The sequence below is a fragment of the Cynoglossus semilaevis genome, chromosome 5 (assembly GCF_000523025.1).
Source record: "Cynoglossus semilaevis isolate Cse_v1.0 chromosome 5, Cse_v1.0, whole genome shotgun sequence".
Classification (NCBI taxonomy): domain Eukaryota; kingdom Metazoa; phylum Chordata; class Actinopteri; order Pleuronectiformes; family Cynoglossidae; genus Cynoglossus; species Cynoglossus semilaevis.
In genome coordinates, this window is record NC_024311.1 from 6305140 (window position 1) to 6323390 (window position 18251).

Below are 18251 nucleotides of genomic sequence, written 5' to 3' on the forward strand. Positions count from 1 at the left end.
ATTAAAGCAAAGATAAATTGATTATTGAATACACAATATGCATCTGTATGAGTTCAAAATATTTTATTAATCTGATTAATCTTTCAAATTTAATTAACAAGATTAACTAGTCTCATGTAAAGTCTCATCATGGCTCAAACTGTGTCTACAGACAAACACTAAAGGGTTCTTTATCCTGCTAATGTATGATGTTTATCTTTATATTTATTGAAGTGCACTGAATTTACATCAGCCTTTCATAGATTGTAAGTGTTCTTTAACCGAATGTTGTCAGGTCAAAATGGCATACTGTATCTGCAGGCTACTGAAAATAACACTGAATATAACTTAAGGTTACTGCTCTTATGATTGTATCGTTAATGGTGCAAAGCAGTTCCTGTTTACACTTCTAATGTATTAAAATAAATTAAATAAAAGCTAAGATGCTTGTGTGGGCAATTAGAATCTTTCAATTCAAAATAAATAACTACAATAATCCTTTAAAGGGGAAGTTTACCCCCAAACCCATATAGTTTGCATTTTTAAAACTCAAGTAGAGTAAACATACATCTTCATTTTACAGTTATAATAAATTGCAGCATTCTCATGAGCATCGCCTGCCATCTTGTCTCTCCTGACACCACTGTATAGGGCCCTGTACTGCATGGAAACAGATCTATCTGCTCATTAATTACCCTCCTCTGAGGCATCAACACATTGCAGCCGCCAGCAAATACCACTCATGAATTAATGATGTAAATCTCTAGCTGTTATTAGTAAGCTGCATCAGGTAGCAGAGGGGCTGGAGTTGATTTCAGGCGGAGCTCTAAAAAAAATTAAATTGATAGATATACTTGTTATTTTCCACTGTAGTGAGTGTTAACACACATTCTTTTCATCTTGTGTTAACAAACTGTGAGGTCCTTCAGGCAGTGCAGAGAACTCTGTGGATTCAAGGCCAGCTGGCACCGACAGTGTGATCATGTCTGAGGATTGTCATGCTGAATATACATGTATTATGAAGAAAAGCTGAATTAATTAGTGAGTCTTGGAAGAACCGAAGTGGTCCAGTGGGAACTGCGTGCGCGTTTGTCTGCTGCTGGTTTACTTGTGTTCTGTGACTTTAACCATTAATGATGGAACAGGTCGTAAATGGAAAATCAGATTAAGTTTTAATTGGACAACTTTTTACCATTTTCAAAAAGTTTGGTAGTAATGATAGAAAAAGTGCAAAAAGCATTTTTGTACCAAGCTGCTTTACCAGATTTTCTGTTTTTATGAAAAAGTTCCAGCCACGTCTGGCAGAAAGATGTATGATATGATGTCTCATGTCGTTCATTACATGGTTCCCTTCAAAAATAACACAAACATTTTAGGTTGTTCTAAAAAGTCCTTAGTGTGAAATACTTTAATAATAATAATAATATTTTTTTCATTTAAAATCCCAGAAACTATCTTCCTACAATAAATTAGGACCTGCATTTTATCAGATAAGGTGGTTTGAGAGTTTGTAGAATTTAACTACACAATACACAAAGGTAAAACAATACCTTCTCTGGATGTGCTGCAGAATGTGTTACTGGGTCTTGAACCAATTATACATGACATATTTTTGATTGCTGCACAGAAACCATGTCAATACTATAAGGTCAGATTATCAGACATTACTCAAAAACTTGAGAGTGAAAATAATGACACTGTAAATAAACCTACACTCCTCCTGTTTTCTCTGATTATCTGTTTGTAAGGTTTTATTAATTGTGAGTCTTGACCTTTAGAGACTTATTACAGCCTAAACACAGCTCACTGTTTACTTCATCCTGCAGAATCCTCCTCCTCTGTGCATGACAACTAAAGAGCAAAGGAGAAAGGACATACTTCAAAGTATTAATTTATTTTACTCCATTAGATTTTGTGAAGGAAGCATACTGTCCTGTCGAGATGATATACAAATTGGAAAGTAAGTGCCAGTCCTTTTATCTTGGTCTAGCAGCAAAGAACCTTGGCTGACAAGAAGGTACAGCGTGACTTACAAAGATTGCCTGGTCTTTTATAACTCAGAGACACAACTTAGTAACTGTAACTTTGGTTCAAGATAAATAACTGAGCAACAATGACTTTAGATTTTTTTTTGTCTCAGCAGCAGTGTCAGGGTAAACTTGCACCCGACATGTCAGTCGAGAAGACTTGGTTTCATTCTTGTGTTTTTCATGACAGTAAAGTTTTGTGTGACAGGTCGTGCCAGTTATGGTCTGCACTTGTAGATATAGATAACAACAACAACATACTGCAGCAGCTTTTGACACCACGTTCTCACACAAGACAATTTTATCAGATTTAATGAAACCAACTTGAAAAATTACTGAAATTGTAAACAACATTAATAAATTAACATAAATCATGTAAGAGACATTAAAGTAAATATTGTGATTCACTTCTTTTGTTTTGCATGTTGCACAGTTTAATCTATCAATAGACACAGACATTGTCTTACCTCATGGCTCTTTTGGGCACTACAGCAAGAAAAAGCTTTCCTCCTGCACCCAAATATAGGGATATCTATAGATTAGGCTGATTGGACACTTCAAAACAGTGGTGTCAAACCACTGGCCTGGGGACTTTTTTACATCTAGTCTCTGACTATATTACAATAATTTTGCAATAATGTTACAGTATTTTTCTATTATTTATTTTTATTTATTTGAATTACTAAATACTAGTTAGTCATTTAAGAATGAAAAATTAACAAGAATACCATCTTTTTTTCTCTAATATTATTCATTATTTATATTTACAAAAACCTCCATTTTAAAAATATCTCATTTTTTTGTACTGAATATCAAACACTGAGGTGGCAATTTAAAAAAAGGTGGCAACAGTAGCTTGCTGCTCATTTGAGTTTGAGACTCTTGCTCTAAAATGATCATACAGTATTATGGAATATTTTTGGCCCTGGAATGGACGGGTGAAGTGTCCAGGGTGTAGCCAACCTTCACTCAATGACCACTGAGATTATTCATTTCTCAGTGTAACTGCAGTGAAGCACGATTCATTTCAACTATGTGTATATATTAGCCATAGATGTGTGCAGATACCTGTAGCGGTGACGGACACCCAATCAGCTTGGAGCTCTCTTGTCTTTAATACACAGCTGTGAGAAAAGCTTGACTGACTTGACATTTTCCCCAATCAATTCCACCTCATAGTGTAGGAGGAATTACTGGGGAGGAAAAGGCTAAACACAACTCATGCCTGCCTTACAGCGGTGCCAAGAACATTACACTCCAAGGTTGAATTATCTACCAGTTACCTTGATTACTTGTTCCTGTTAAAAAACAAAACCTACAATTAAAGCTCAGGGGCTGCACTTGGATATTTAAAAAGGTCACTCTAAAGTCTCTCTGACAAAGGGAAGAGAAATGCGATAGTCTCAGGAACAAATTAAAAGTACGTCCCGGTCACATTGTATCTCTGTATCGACTCTGAAGAGCATGCACGAATTACAAGCCCAAAAAACTCTCTTAAAGTGTATAATTTAAGGATGGACTATTCCTTTCAAATGATAAGTAGATAAAAGTAAAGGTTGCAGCTAATATCCTTGCTGAAGATTTAAAGGCTACTCTGTTGCTTGTAGTAATGAAATTCACCGGAGTTGATTCCCTGCGGTGTCGACTTCTAAGTGGGGAAAAAAAATCTTCCTATTGATGGAAAGAGTTGTAGGGGATTCTCCCAAGCATTTTCACAGAACATTTCACTGCATCAGCATTGCCTGAGGCCATCATAGTGAAAGCTGCAGACTAGTGTAGCTCTTCAGGAGCAGGTCGGAAGGACTTGATATAGGTGGAGAGAAGTTAATGGCTTATATTTGGAGAGAACAGAGAACCGAGAGGCTTTTGTGCCTCAGTAACAACATCTTAAAGCCATGATCTATTTTTGTTGGACAATGGATGCAATGCCTGAACCTTTGTATATTAGTGCAATTAGTCTCAACTGTGCCTGAGCTGTCTTTTCCATTGCTGCTGTTAATGCTGGTAATCCTCTTCCACCATTAGGGCTAAATGCTGCTTACTTACTTTGAAACACTGTTCGCAATAATTAACAATATTCTGGTATCTGCAGAGTAGCATAGAAAGTGTGGACAATTTTCAAAGCTCATTTGATCTTATGTTGTTTCTTCTGTCCATTTTAAACAGTAGCTGGCCCCAGTAACAGTAGTAGCAGTGACAGTAACTTTTATAACACTGCCAGTTACAATAATAGTTATAAAATAGAAAGAATGTCAACAGTACAAACTACAAATTATAATTTCACTGGTATCATTTAAGTGCACAATTGGTATAATGATGGTTTATAATAGACAAATTATATACATACACACACGTATGTATATTAATTAACATACGGTATACATGTAGCAGCCCTTTTACTTGGCCATCCCTGTCTTATCCAGACAATGGCGCAACACTTGCATCATTCAAGCCTCTCACAGAAAGCGAGGTATCCTTATGCCTCACTGGGCGCCGTCTTACCACCTGCGCACAGGACCCAGTTCCAAAACTCTCGTCCAAGCCATAACCTCTTCGCTTTGCCCAGCAGTCACAAGTGTGATCAATGCATCACTTGCGTCAGGTACATTTCCATCTACCTTCAATCAGGCAAGAGTGATGCCGCTTCTAAAGAAATCCTCACTCAATCCCACCCAGATGGAAAACCATCGGCTGGCTTCATTACTTCTTTTCCTATCTAAGGGAATCGAACAGGCGGTCTTTAAACAAGTCAGTCAGTTAGCCTAGCATTAACACAGCACAAACTGTGCTTCAAAGATTTCTGTTTGATATAGGTTTGTAGCATGCAGTATTTACTATGGAATATAACTTTAAACAACTGTTTTGAAGGAGACTTGCTGCATAAAATGTCTATCTTAGATATTAGATAATGACTCTCTTAGATATTTAGAGTAGGAATCTGGCAGTCTGTCTGGTTAAAATGTCATCTACTCTTACTGAACTCAAAAGGTAATAGGATATACATTTTAAATAAAATAAAATGTGATGCATATCTTTCATTAAAAAAAAACACAAAACAAAACTATTTCTTGTTGGAAAAGCAGAAACAGTTCCGGAAAACAAGCCTCTATTCCCCAGTCTATCAATTACAGCAACATGATTAATCACATCCAGAGGTGGGCTGAGGTCAAGCAGTGCTAACACCAAGCACTTACTGAAGTATGCATTTGTCAAATGTTAATTAATAACCCTGAGAATGGTGGTTTTACTGCCAAGAGTTTTACAAAAGCCAATCTCACAACCTAAAAATAAGGGCTTTTTCAAGTAGATCCTAAAAGTCTCATTTACACTTGTGATTTGACATCCTCATTTTGAACCCAAAACGTCAGGTTAAAGAAAAAAGGTATAATCATCATACACCTGAACCTTAGTCACCAGGTTGTAGCTTGTGATTTTATAATTCATTATGAACCCTGACATTAACGTGTCTCTGTAAGACTGTATTACTAACATTAAACACGATATGACTAACAACCACTTCAGTGCTTTTGATACATCTACTGCAACCTGAAGTTCTGCCAGTGCTGATTCTGCAACCTGAAGTGCAATAAATATTCTGCTCCCCTAAAGAAAGAAATTAAATAACCCTAAATTGGACTCAGGCAATGCAGTGCAGCTGATCTTTAATAATAATAATAAAATTAACATAAAATTTGAAATGGAATTCTGTGCAAAAACTTAAATCCAGTAGCCAGTGGCAGAGTGGATTAAGAGTCAGATTTGTAATTGGAGGACTGCCATGTGAATCCTGGCCCTAGTGGCACTGTGATGTGTTCAGCAAGCATTAAAAAAAAAAAAAAAAAAAAAATCACCACAGCTTTCTAAGGTCACTGCTCCTGTGTTGTTTATTTTACTAGTTCTCTTTGAATGTAACATAAAACTTAAAACAGCTGATATGATGAGCTGAATTTAATGTTTTACAACCAGTAGCTGCATCCTGTTACAGTACGCTGTGCAAAAACTTGCTTTTTTTAAAACCTAGGAACAATATCTCCATGGGGATGAATTAAGTATTAGTGATTCCAGTTTTGTGATAGATCAGGCCTTTTTTGTTACCAGGCCTGTCAAATATGTTTCATAAACTGGCTTTAGAAATTTGGTCAATATTTAGCAAAATCTTGACGACTGGATCCAACAATCCCCAGTTGAGACCTTGGTTAAGGCCCAAGGGCATGCAGAGAAATGTTTTTAAAAATATCTTAGCTGTCTTAAAAAGGTGAGACCTCTTACCACACTAACTATAAGTCAGTGATTTACATGAAGAATACTGAAAACGAATGGCCTGTGTTGGACAGTAATGGAATGGAAAAAAACTTCTGAGGCACTGGGAACTAAAGACACCCTGTCCTCACCCCTGCTGGTTTATCAGTCACTTGTAATGAAGAAAAACTAGTGCCATATGAAAGAGATACAGTGAATTAGAAAAAAACAAAAAGAATAAAAAAACCAGTTGAGATAATGTAATTGTTCCAGATTGTTTCCTAGATGGAACCATAATGTGCACAGCTGGGTGAAATCATTAGCAGAACATGTTGGAAAGAATGAGCCATTTGTACTCAGTATGACAGAAAAGAAATAGTCATTGTCATTATCACCAAATATGTGAAAACACGAAGTGCTACATTGCCAAGGCTCAACGAAATGACATAAATGAAGAATAACTGAAGATCCTGTGGACCTAATGGTAAGTGTTTTGAATATCTTTGTCTATCTATATACAGTATCTATGTATATACTGTATGTCTGTCTATCTGCCTATCTAATACATACAAACACATGCATTTATAGATATGCAATTTATATACATACATACATACATGCATATGTGTGTGTGTATGGGTGTGATATAACCATAAGTAAAAAATTCAATTTTGTGTGCCCTTTAAATTTGCATGTATTAAGAATGGTATAAATTTCAAGAATGTAAAAAAAAATGTGTTAAGGAAAACAAAAAATACAAAATTAGATAATTAATAAATAATGTTGTGGTTGAACATTTGGGATGCATCCAAATTGAATCATCTCCACTTCACAGTTGATAAAGTGCCTCTACAATTGGAGCCTTTTCTCCCTGGTTGCTCTCAGTTCTAAGAATACTCTCATCCAGGCAAAGTCAGGAAAGAAAAATATTGCTTTGCAAAAAATAAAAAATAAAAAAATAATAAAAAAAACTCCTGAAAAAAACAATGCAATACCATAAGGGCTGATCTCAATCCAATTCTCTTTCCCGTGAGTTTTCCTCTGAAATTCATTGAACAACAACCAATATATTTTCACAAACCCTAATATCCAGTTGCATCTAGTAGTTCCGGCATAAAGTTTTACAGCACCAGCTAAAACTAATAAAAATAATTGAATTAATACCAAGATAAAGCGATAAATATCACTTACAGCACATTAAGTCTTAATTCATCTTACACACTGGAAACTAGTCTTTATTTTTAGAGTATCACTAAATTGTCAAAGCACAAATCAATCCATCCATCCATCCTCATAAAACATTCTAGACTTTATTACTCTGTTACTTCACTGCTTTCTCTGCTGCCATTATTACTGTGGCAGTTAGAGGTCACCTGCCAATAAAACCTATAGGGGTTGTAATAAGCTCCTGCACAGACCTGTAGGGTTGGCTTTTCACAAAGGAACCGCAGAGATGTTTGAAAGACCCAGGATATATAATGGTCTCAGCATGTTGTTAGGTACAGCATCATGAGCACTATAAAGAAATACACAGTTGTATTTATAGAAACTAAACACTGTGACCGAAGTGCAACTTTTCAAGTTGTTAGGGCCAATGTTGTTGCATGCATTTCAATATGAAGCTGTGAATGTGACGATAAAAATACTAAAATGCTGTCCGTTGCAATGAACTAATTAAGTAATATGATTCATTACTTCAGTTTTTTGTTACAAAGCAACTAAGATGAAATCAAATAGATACTGTAGTAAGTGGCAATAAGTGGAAACACAAGCTTGGTGTCTAATTGTTTATGGTAAATATCAATGTTTGTTTTAGTTAATAAGTGGTGCTGCCCTGTACTGGTGACCTGTTAATGATGACCCTGCATTATTCCAATGATTTGATTGCTTCTGTGAATATCCACACCATCACTCATGCAGGAATGACAGAATGACTAAACATTTCTTTATGGTGTATCTGCTCATCATGTGAAACTTTGAGCATCATCCACAACTCTGTGCACTTGTTTAAACTTAGGACCTTTTTAACAGAAGCCACTGCCTTCATTTGGCACATATCTGAAAGATCATTAACATTTTCCTTATAACCCTGCTCTTTTCTCAGCTTTACACTCCTCTGGTATCTCTCCTTTTTAAGCCTCACATCTGCCCCTACTTCTTAGCCTGACTCAGGCAAGGGGTTGAATGGACTGCCTGTAGAAGAGGGTATCATAGAAGTGTGTCCCACTTTTGGCTCCTTCTGAACAGATTGCATTTATTAGTCGATCATCCACTGGGGAAATTTAGCCCGTATCCCAGCAGGAAAACTGCTCAGGATGGTTTTCCATCTCCCACGAAGATCCTTCCTTCCATAACAGGCATCTAGTTCACTGCTTTATTAACCAGAACCAGAAACTCGAGCAGTAGCTGACGCTGGAGTTACTGTAACTGATGCATCTTATTTCCCTATGTGTTACTGATAAATATGCTGAGTAAGGTCTGGGCTTTCATATTGCTTATGAAAGTTACATGCACTTCCTTAAATTTGAAATATGCACATGCACCGTTTAATGTGACAGCAGGCCAGCATCACATTAGCTCTGAAATGTATTTAAAATAAAACCTGAGTGTGCACTTCTTCTGTGTCTTACTCACTGTTTGCCATACTCAGCATTTTGTTTCACTAGTAACAACCATCTTTAGATATTTTTTTTTGTTCTTATCGTGCTTTCTTTCTTCACAGTGACAGTTCAATCACACTAAGCTGACAAGTTGACCGATGAATTTTAGATTTTGGTGCATTCAAGTCATTAATCGAATCCACTGATTTAGTAAAGCATGTGGTTGGTTCGGTGCAGCTCTCGTTTATCACTGTCTAAGTGAAAGTCATTTTACCAACTGATGTGGATGTTTTCTTCTGACAGCTGCTGAAAGCTTGTAGCAGCGGAGAAAACAGTCATTGCTGATGGAAGTTAAAGTCCAAACTGAGCGCATTATAAGTTCCCATCCATAAGAACTAACTCCAAGTGCTGTTCTAAACGCAGACTTACTCCGAAACTCAATGTCAAGGGTTATAAATGAAGAATTTTAAGAATTTTAAGAATAAGGGTTTCATTTAAATGGATCTACAAATGCACAGTATGTTTCAAAATAGAAGCATGGGTACATCATATGAAAAAGAAAAGAATCATTCAGGAGGAAAGTAACAGTATCAGGAAACTAACATTTACCAGCACATCAGTAACAAACAGAGTACAGCTGTGGACATGAACGCCAGGAGAAGTCTTTATGGCAAGCTACAAATAACAGGAGGCAAGAAGAACAAGAGTCCAAATAAAAACATTAACTGACAAAATACTCTCTCATATGAGAGACAGCCAAAGTAAGCAGGGAGTGAAGATAAAGCCAAGTAGAACAAAAATGTGAAAGGCCACTTAAGAAAAGTTTCTTATGTAAAAACGTGAGAGCTGTATTTAATCCATTGTAACAAAAAGAGTAAAAGTGCACTTTTGTTATTGGACGGAGAGGAAAGTCAGGATTAGGAGGACAAGACAGAATAAAGTGTTAGAAACCAAAAACACAGGGGGAAAAATGACTTAATAAAGACGGTCGTAAGACTGACGGACTATTTTTATTCATGTCTTTTGTTCATCTTTAAGTGTGCACAGCTGCTCCTGAGAAATGTGTCCTTGGGCAACACATTTAACCCTAAATTGCTCCTGGCTGCTTTGCCTGCAGCATGTGAATGGTTCTGACAGATGTGTGATGGAAACAGAAGTGCACCTTAGTGTGTTGTAAGGATGTGTGAGTAATGGGCTGTAGTGTAATCCTTATTAGAATCTAATAGATTTACCAGTGTTCCTGAATAATACAGTTTGTGTTTATATAAAACGCATATATTATGTATGATCCATTAAATATAACATAAAAATAAATAGATCTTTATCTGTATTATAAAAGAAAATACAAATTAAAGATTATCAATGAGGAAAAGGGATAGACTGCATATTCACTCAAACAACAGCTAAACACCAGTTAAGTCTAAGTGTTTACTTGTTACTAATACAACAAAATGAAGGATTATGGATCAGACGTGTTCAATTAACCTTTAGGTCCACTCTGAATTCACTTGCATTTTATAACCATTCTGTAGAAGTTTGAAAAGAGACCATAAGTCAGGCCATGTCATTCATCATCAGTGTGACTCAGGAGGTAATCAATCTCTTAAACATTTTAAATCCGTGCAAAGCACGTACAAGCAGTACAAGGTATTATAGCTGCAGATAAACACGGAAAATCTTGTTTGTTTCTTTAACTTCTCTTTATCTTTATCATCACCTGTAATGAAAGCTCATATCATGCTGTTATTATTTAGTGTGCCTTTGTGTCAGTTCTAACCATCTTGATTCCTGCACCCTCCCATCACAGCAGAGATTTTTACAAGTCTTTTTGTGCAGGTCCAAGCCAGAGTCCAAGTTAAGTCTGAAGTCTATTGAGCACCGACAAGCCAAGTCTGTGGCTGTTTCTGAAATCGCCCCCCATAGCCTACACCCCAAGCCATACGGCGTTCAAACATTTACAAGTACCTTGCACAATATAAAAATAACATAAAAATGGGATACAAAAGTTGCAGTTCTGGTTTAATTTAAAGTTTTTTCTGTGACAGAATACATTTATTTCTTTATTGTTTTTGTTCATTTAGTTAATTCCAAGACGGAGCACAAGGAAAGCTGGCCAGTTTGCGATGAACATTAATAATATTATTACATTTATGGCTGTAATTGTTTTTTGTTGAATTTGTTCTAAAGGGTTAGAGCATTGTACCCTCCAGCAGAAGGCACTGCAGATCACCATCAATGTGGCCCATGATAAGAGTCAGTTAGGCTGCCCCCATATTCTGCTAATCCGCCTCAGTTACAGCCCATTTGTCACTGCTCCTCTGACAACTTATTTTCTTATTGTCTTTTCTAATTTTGTCTTCCACTACGGGACCAATATTCAAATGCTCTTGGTTGCCAAATTCCATTTGCAGGATACAAGCTGCAACTGTTTCCAGTTTGGCAATGGGTGTGATTAAATTATGCCAGCTTTTACTTATGACACATCTAATACGTATAATGGCTGTTTCTTTGAATTAGAAACCTGTTTTTTTTTTTGTTTTTTTAAACTGCTGAATTCTTTGGATCTGGGCCGATTAAGACACCTGGTAAGGGTTTATATTTAAATATACATAATATGTTTATGTATGTATTTATATACACATAGTTGGTGCATATATATACACACACACATATATATATATACATATATATACAGTATACACACACACACACACATATATATATCAGGCGTCAGAATGTGGCTCTTTTGATGATGCATCTGGCTCTCAAATAAATCTCAGCTAGCATTTCTGAACACATTAGGTGATAAATATTGTAATTTTGCTGATATTCAAGTAAAACATAACAGAAAGCATAGTGTTAAAAAAACATCTCTGTGTATTTGCGGTGGCAGCGTACTCTCTTTTTGTGTTGCGTTAAATAATTGTGGTAAAATCATCAGCTTGGTACGTCATCTTTTATTTCTGGCATGACCTCCTCACATGTGCACCTACCATAAGGACAGCAGAGCCAGACCCCCAGGGACCCTAATCCGCAGGGGTGTTGCATTAATGGCCGTGTGATAATTTATGATTTGTCTTATGTGGAGTCTAATAAACTGTTTTGTATGGCAAGTGGAACTATATACTACTTTAAATTGTGTAACTTTGTTACACAACTTAAATCAAAACCATGCAGCACCAGAAGTCACATTAATGCTAAGGTGTATTTTATGTATTGGCTAGCTTCAGTATAACGTTATAAAAAAATAAAATAAATAAATCAGAGAGTTATTATACTCTAAAATTATTGTTTAAAGATTCACACATTTAGTTGCGTCAGGGTAAAGAAAAGCTGTGACACTGAATTCAATGCTACAGACATGAATGTACACTTGGAACAGCAGTCAGTTGCAAATGTCACTGCTACAGTTTCATGCAAGGGAATAAGAGAAGTTGTCTAAGATTGATGACATCTTGGCTAACATCTTCCTCTCACACCCACCCAGAGCTCAGTCCTGGATGAAGCTAACGTCTTAACCATTTTATTGAGCTGTTTTCTGTCTCACCTCTCTAGCACATCAGTCTTTTAAAGGTTTTTCATGCCACAACGCTGTCATCAAGCATTCTTCACGGTGTCCTATTTAATTAATTAAGGGAATGTGTACACATTCTGACAGGATGAGTATGAACATTTTGTCACATCCTGTGCAGTCCTTATTCTCCGGTGATGTAGATAGTGGTATTTATAAGCTTCTAAGCAGCTAAATATGAAGACCCAAGAGGTCGGTCAGGGTTGTTATTTTGGTGGCATTTATGTGAAGGAAGTAGAGTCAAGGAAAGACCTTGATGAGGTCCACATTCCCCTTTTCATTCCCCTGTGTTTCAGAATCAATGGCTAACATCTCACACGTGTACAGAGTGAGGATGTAACAATTTAGCTTTTTTGTCCATAGTCTATAATGTCAGCCAGTTTAATGCACTGAAGAATCCATATCATGACATTCTTGTTATATAAACCAAGCTAGTAAAGTTAATCTGTATTGGGTCAGGCATGTGATGATTGCCTGAGGCTTTGCAGAATGAGTTGATGCTATTTAACTTCCGCAGTGGATATAAAACAGCACAAATGTTCTACTTTCTTTGTCATTAAGAAAAAAACAAAAACATGCTTTTATCAGCTCCTGATTCTGCTGCAATATTTAAACTCTATTTACATGACAGGGCTTTGTTTGAGCTTGTTTGTTAAATGTTTGACTATTATGCCTACAAGAGGTCAGCGCTTGGATAAGATCTTGTTGGACCACCATAAGGCACCTAACATGATGCTTGAAGCAGTATCACTGTTCACACATGACTCACTGGTCTGTAGTATAATCTTTTAGATCTTTTTGACATTGTGCGAGACATAAAATGCATATAAGATTCAAACCTGAAAAACAGCAGGGACCCGTAAGGGTCTTTCATATCCTTACAAGATCTGCTGCTAAAACTGCAAACTGTACTATATCATCACACATCCTAAAGTGTAAAAGCTGTCGACACCCAGCTCGAGAGTAACGACAGGAAGATGACAGAGGTCAAACATCAGAGCAAAGGCACAGATGAAGGTAGAAATAAGACAGGATGGTAAAGGAGAGAGCTGTGACTTTAAAAGAGTGAATGGACTGGAGAACCACAGTGGTGAATTTGTGTCTGTGCTCTTTGACCATTGATGGCAAAATGATCTACTGTCACGTTTCATGTACTTGAGTGTTGCTAGGATACGTCTGTCATTATACAGTAAGTGAATTGTTAAATAAGAGCAGAAACTTGTTTTTCTTCTGTAAATATAAGTGCTTCCTCTGACACTGACAAAGGTAATAAGTGTATAATGTCAATGACTTTTTTTGGAAGGTCAAATTGCATTAGGTAAAAACTGCTTCATGAAAGGTGTCAAATTATCAGAAAGAGATTTGCGACTCATTTAGGTTCAAATCCCACAAAGACGTTATATTTCTATATATTTCTGTATATTTCTATTCATATATTATATATTTCTAACTTTTTGAATTTTTATCTACAACAGGTAATTTTTAATCACTGCCATAATCCTCTATTGTTGTTACCACACTAACAAAGGGTAGTCCAGTGTCATTCTCATGCTTGAACACACACTTTACTAAAACACACAAAGGATTTAAGGTATGTCAGACCGTGATCCCAACAACTGTAAAAATTGCCTCTGCCAACACGTATAGAGTCGATAAAAGAAGACCTGTAACGGTCCGTCTGCCTCAACCTACTTTCAAGCCCTGGAGAGTTGTTGTTTTGTTATTACAAACGCAAACTGTTGTCTTCAATCTGACCTTCTGAACCTTGCTCCTGGCACAACCAAGCATCATGATTCTTGCTGCATTTATTGCCATATTGAAAAGTTGAACTTGTGAACATCCATGATTGCAACATGAGAAGTCAAGTCATTATACACACAGACACACACACACACACACACACACACATATATATATATATATAGTTTAATAATATAAAATAACTTAATTAAAAATTCCCTTTCCCTTTTAACAGAGATGACTGTGTTAAGTGCCAACATTTGGATGAGTTAAGGTAGGAGACAACATTGTCATAGAACATCTGTCTACACAGCAGTTTCCACTGCTATTACTGGCCATGCTGCCTGTAGACATGGACACAGTCAGAACACTGGCTAAACAACGGCAGAGCTTTAAGATCCTCACATATCAGAGTTTCACAATATGCCCCTGGATTGTACTTACAGGACTTGACTCTGCAGCCATTCATCTGATGTACTGAAGCTCTGGCACTCCATCAGTGGGACCTCCATCTCTTGTTTCCACCTTCATTCTTACAGATGCTTATCCTCCAGGCCTGTCTGCCCACATTTCATCCACTGTTAGTCTGCCCTGTTACAGTCCCTGTAGTTCACCTTCTGCCTGCTTTTAAATTCCAGGGTGTTCCTCTTCTGGACACCCAGTGGTGTCTTGTGGCTATAAAACAATATAAAACAATGGAGTAAAAATACAAAAAATCACACAGCCATGCAATAAACATAAAGTTAAATAGTTTAATAACAACCTTGAAAAGACATTTTTACAATTAAGGTTGGTTTCTTTAGAGCTAAAAAGTATCGAGTAAAAAGTACCACTGTAGAATTTAGGAAAAACAAAAACAAAAAACAAAAACAAACAAACAAAAAAAAAAACCCCACAGCATAATCTATTCCTTTGATTCACATAATTGCCTGTAGCCAGCAGAATGCAAAAATGCCAGAATCAATTGTGTAGTGTCTTAGAGTGACTTTCACCTACTTGAGTTTAACTCCGTTAACAATTTTTTCCAAGCAATTACACACTTCTACACTGGCTTGTGCATAAATACCTTGCAGCAAATTAAATGGTTTGTGAATAAACAGTGACATTAAAGACGAGAGTCACACCATGTTTCAGCTATGTATACTACATAAAATATGGCTCACAGCTGTCGTTGTCAGTATTGTTATGGATAATATTGTGTAATTGCAAAAACAAAGTTACACTGAGCTAAAAAGCAGCTTCTCTGTAGCTGTTCTGACTTCTAACCATAACATTATTTGTAAATACACAACATAAATTAAAATTCTAATACAATTTTAACTGGCTTATGTGTTTGTAAAGCACTATTTTAGCATAAAACATTTAATTTAATTCTTTTATTTCTTCTATAATTAAAGATTTTGAAAAACAAAACCACCATTCTAATACATGTGTATTGTCTTTTTAAAATAAATAAATAAATACAAACAAATGCTGAAATGCATTTATTTGTTTGTCTCTCTCTATTTAACATCATGTACAGCACCAAAAACAAAAAAATGATATGATACCACAACAATGCTAGCCTCAGTGTAGACACTGAAAAATGTCATAATACTGTACAATATTTACATTTAAAAACAGCAGAGCTAAATGTAGGCAAGCAGAAAAAAAAAAAAACATTGACAACACAAACAATACATCTGCCAAACTACATTTCACTGCATAATTTCAACAGCTGACTGTTCATTTATGCCACTGTTAATGGTTCATTGAGGGTTTTTGACGACACTGTATCATTTACACTCGTTTAACAACAAATATTGGTCTGTGTATGACTAAACAGTCACCAACAAACAAACTTACGTAATCAACCTGCCGGCACTGTCACGATCGGTTCCCATTTTTGGTAACACTTCCGGTATATATTTACCAGCGTTGTGGGCTGTGTATTTAATCGCGCCCTCTGTGGTCCAACCTGAGAAACTACAACTTAATTTTAGAAACGAACTCAGTGTTACCTAATCTCTTATGTAACTATTTATTTAAAACGCTCTTTTTAAGATCATGTTAAATAAATTTGTGTTTATTCTACATTTAGGTTGTAGGTGTAAAGCGCTGGTACAAGTTACAGAGAGCACAGTGGCTAAAATAAAATACAAAGAACAGAATAATAAAGATAAAATGCCCCCTCTTTTCTGTGTACAAAATTATTATAAATGAGGCTCCTGTACAGCAACTAAATGAAGTAGAAACAGGTACAGATGAGAGAGACTATGTTAATTAAACCTCCTCTCCATCAACAAAATGTGTCAAACAGAACTTAAAGTGCCTGAAAAAGTATAAAATGACTTTGAAATAGTTTGAAGAAAAGGTCAAAGCCGAAAGCAGTCTTTTTAAAATGTTACAAATGTTAATGTTATACTGAGAAAAATTTATTTTTCAAGATGGTTTGTTTTATTTCAGAAACACACGTTGCAGCACAGACAGGTGGTGTACTTGAACACCTTTATTTACTGCCTAAACAACAGTTGTACAATAGAAGGTTGTATTTGCATAATCCATACCCTCAGGACCAGTTTACCCCAAAAATGCCACTAAAAAAATAAAAAATATCAAGTTGCCAAACAGGTCAGAAAACAACGTTTATTTTTTATTATTAAACTCAAGAAGAGCAAAAAAACAAGAATTTAAAACTTCTATTCCCCCTCCTATACACAAAAAAATACACAAGTGCAGAACAATAGTGGTACACAATATGATTGCACACAGAGCAAGATGCTAAAGAGGCCACGGACAAATGTGCTGTTGCTGGCCAACTCCCACCAGAGTGTAAAATGCTGCAGGGCCTCACTACAGAACACAGGCCCGCTCGTATACAGTAATGTGCAAATCCATCAAAACTTTCACTGCTAGCTTTCAGTGTGTTCTATTAATTTTTAAGGAATGTCACACACAAGGCCAAATCTCTTCAATGTGCTGTGCTCTTTCTGGCATTCCCTAATTTGTCACTTGGCCTTTCAAGAAGCAGTTTACTGAGGGAGAGCGAATAGCAAATACTTTGATTTACGCAAGGCCTAACAGCCAATATGGAAATGAGAATGACAGGGAAGTGTTCCAGATGTTACATTTTGGACAATAAATATGTAAGGGCTCGAGACTCAGTTGGCACACATTCATTCCCTTCATCCACATGGCCTCATTCCTTTCACAGCCTCGGCCACACTCTACCCATGTGGAAAGCTAAAAATAGTGTAGATAAGAAAAAGTGAGGAATCCTGCCCTGTCTCACTGACCTGAGTTAAGCACATCCCTCTTAGGGTGTGACATCACACATGGTGATATTTGTCCGTGTCTGCATAATCTGCCTCACCCTTGTAGGTTGTCATTTATTCAGGTCATAGTTCTTTAAATGTTAGGTCTGTATGAACTGGTGAAAAAGTGTCTGGTTGTCGGATCGCTCACAGTTTTAAAGTTTGTTCAGTAAATTGTTATGCTTTGTGTGTCGTCATATGACTCACAGACTCTGGTTAATGTGGGCCTGTGTACACAGTGGCAGGTGACTGATGGATTTCTACGGCCAGCAGTCAGTTCTGTCATGATCTACCTGTATCTACATTGTGATTCACTGCTGTATTCAATACATAAAGGTGAGGTATATTCCTGCATAGCTGATTACACTGAAACTGATTTACATTCTATATTTGACCTTCAGCTCAGATATGTTTAGTCAAAAAATGTGCTTTTGTGCAATTCAGCTAAGTCAGCCCAGCTGCAATCTGTAGGTTCAGCATGATGTACACAGATTAACAGATTTTGGCTGAGGTTGTGGAGTTTGTTTGGCATGTGTGTGTGTGTGTGTGTGTGTGTGCATGTGTGCAGTTGCTACAAAGCCTTGTCTCACAATTTATAGGTGGCAGAACAATTTCAGCGCTCAGGAAATGGTACAAGGGTGATGAATTGAACAACATGAAAAAATAATAACAAAATGTTTTAATGGGCACATTGCTAAACTATTGCTGTTTGAATAAACTTAAGGCGGTAATTTTTGTATTTGATTTTGTAGAAGGACAAAGGCCGGAATTATATTTGTATCAAATGGTCAGAAGCCTTAAC

The 18251-nt window shown here is 36.5% G+C and overlaps 1 long non-coding RNA gene across 1 annotated transcript in view; it reads right to left on the reverse strand.

Moving 5' to 3' along the window:
- LOC107988587 (uncharacterized) overlaps positions 1-16057 on the reverse strand; it is a 57282-nt gene extending 41225 nt beyond the window's left edge. Inside the window, exons 1-2 of the long non-coding RNA XR_001760073.2 lie at positions 16002-16057; positions 14601-14831 (exon numbers count right to left, since the gene is read on the reverse strand). This is a non-coding gene — a long non-coding RNA (uncharacterized LOC107988587). The remainder of the gene's footprint in view (positions 1-14600; positions 14832-16001) is intronic.
- Between the last annotated feature and the right edge of the window lie 2194 nt (positions 16058-18251).